This window comes from Vanessa atalanta, unplaced genomic scaffold (genome assembly GCF_905147765.1).
Source record: "Vanessa atalanta unplaced genomic scaffold, ilVanAtal1.2, whole genome shotgun sequence".
NCBI classification, from domain to species: domain Eukaryota; kingdom Metazoa; phylum Arthropoda; class Insecta; order Lepidoptera; family Nymphalidae; genus Vanessa; species Vanessa atalanta.
In genome coordinates this window covers 1-2,500 of record NW_025919933.1, presented here as the reverse complement: position 1 = coordinate 2,500, position 2,500 = coordinate 1, and the positions used below count along the sequence as shown (strand labels likewise).

Here is a 2,500-nt window from a genome sequence, read left to right as displayed (position 1 = left end):
CGTTAAAATCTATCGCGTCTAACGCGATCGACGATACGGTGAGACGCTCGTTTCATACTGTGCGTATATTGTACATGCATGCATAAGTTTGTGTGTATTTTATATGCGAATATGAAACGAGAAGAGTAATTGACGACTTCAACAAGTCTCGGTTAGCTCCCTGGTTGATCCTGCCAGTAGTTATATGCTTGTCTCAAAGATTAAGCCATGCATGTCTCAGTGCAAGCCGTATTAAGGCGATACCGCGAATGGCTCAATATATCAGTTTTGGTTCCTTAGATCTTACTCAGTTACTTGGATAACTGTGGTAATTCTAGAGCTAATACATGCAATCAGAACTCTGACCAGTGATGGGATGAGTGCTTTTATTAGATCAAAACCAATCGACGGAGGGCGTCTCGTCCGAAGTCGTTAATTTTGATGAATCTGGATAACTTTTGCCGATCGCATGGTCCAGTACCGGCGACGCATCTTTCAAATGTCTGCCTTATCAACTTTCGATGGTAGTTTCTGCGACTACCATGGTTGTCACGGGTAACGGGGAATCAGGGTTCGATTCCGGAGAGGGAGCCTGAGAAACGGCTACCACATCCAAGGAAGGCAGCAGGCGCGCAAATTACCCACTCCCGGCACGGGGAGGTAGTGACGAAAAATAACGATACGGGACTCTTTCGAGGCCTCGTAATCGGAATGAGTACACTTTAAATATTTTAACGAGGAACAATTGGAGGGCAAGTCTGGTGCCAGCAGCCGCGGTAATTCCAGCTCCAATAGCGTATACTAAAATTGTTGCGGTTAAAAAGCTCGTAGTTGCATTTGTGCGCCGCGCTGTCGGTGCACCGCATCCGCGGTGATACTGACACGTCTGCGGAGCATATCGTCGGTGAGCCGGCGGTAAAACGCCGGTTCAATATCAAAATCCTATCGCGGTGCTCTTCAGTGAGTGTCGAGATGGGCCGACAATTTTACTTTGAACAAATTAGAGTGCTCAAAGCGGGCTCAAAATGCCGCTTGAATATTTCGTGCATGGAATAATAGAATATGATCTCGGTTCTATTTTGTTGGTTTTCAGAACTCCGAGGTAATGATTAATAGGGATAACTGGGGGCATTCGTATTGCGACGTTAGAGGTGAAATTCTTGGATCGTCGCAAGACGAACATCAGCGAAAGCATTTGCCAAAGGTGTTTTCATCAATCAAGAACGAAAGTTAGAGGTTCGAAGGCGATTAGATACCGCCCTAGTTCTAACCGTAAATATGTCATCTAGCGATCCGCCGACGTTACTACAATGGCTCGGCGGGCAGCTTCCGGGAAACCAAAGATTTTGGACTCCGGGGGGGGTATGGTTGCAAAGCTGAAACTTAAAGGAATTGACGGAAGGGCACCACCAGGAGTGGAGCCTGCGGCTTAATTTGACTCAACACGGGAAATCTCACCAGGCCCGGACACCGGAAGGATTGACAGATTAATAGCTCTTTCTTGATTCGGTGGGTGGTGGTGCATGGCCGTTCTTAGTTGGTGGAGCGATTTGTCTGGTTAATTCCGGTAACGAACGAGACTCTAGCCTGCTAAATAGGCGTCGTCATTTAGGTGTGCTCGATTTCGGTCGAGCAACTCACTGGCGGCGTATTAAAATTCTTCTTAGAGGGACCGGCGGCTTCGAGCCGCACGAGATTGAGCAATAACAGGTCTGTGATGCCCTTAGATGTCCTGGGCCGCACGCGCGCTACACTGAAGGAATCAGCATGTTCTCCCTGGCCTAGAGGCCCGGGCAACCCGTTGAAACTCCTTCGTGCTGGGGATTGGGGTTTGCAATTATCCCCCATAAACGAGGAATTCCTAGTAAGCGCGAGTCATAAGCTCGCGTTGATTACGTCCCTGCCCTTTGTACACACCGCCCGTCGCTACTACCGATTGAATGATTTAGTGAGGTCTTCGGACCGACACGCGGTGGCTTCACGGCCGTCGGCGTTGCTGGGAAGTTGACCAAACTTGATCATTTAGAGGAAGTAAAAGTCGTAACAAGGTTTCCGTAGGGGAACCTGCGGAAGGATCATTAACGTAAATTATCAATCTCGAAAGAGTGCGATAATGAACGATAATAAAATTCTAAAACACAAATATCGACGTTCGGAATGTGTCGTTTCGATGCGAGGACGCGATTCTCACTCTCTCTCTCTCACACAGCAGTGTGTCCGAGTCAGAGTCCAGAGTCGTGTAACGCGTCCTATTCTGATATTTTTCGATGTCGATTTCGAGGAAAGTACGATGTGTTAACGCACATCGTCATCTTCAAATAAAATGTATATTTCTTTTTTTTTTTTTTGTACTTTTTTTTTTTTTTAACTTTTTTTTTTTTTTTTTTTTAATTTTTTGAATTTTTCTCTGTATACTAAAAATAAGAGAAAAAAACGAAAAAAAAAAAAAAAATAAAAAAAAAATAAACTCATATCACTGGCGTATAGAATCGTTCGAGTGATCGTAGAAATTATAAAAATA

The 2,500-nt window shown here is 45.3% G+C and overlaps 1 non-coding gene across 1 annotated transcript; it reads left to right on the top strand.

Annotated features, from left to right (window-relative positions):
- Positions 1–157: 157 nt before the first annotated feature.
- On the top strand, positions 158–2,060 carry LOC125076347. The gene has a single exon (XR_007120320.1). It is a non-coding gene; the product is annotated as a small subunit ribosomal RNA (ribosomal RNA).
- Positions 2,061–2,500: the final 440 nt, after the last annotated feature.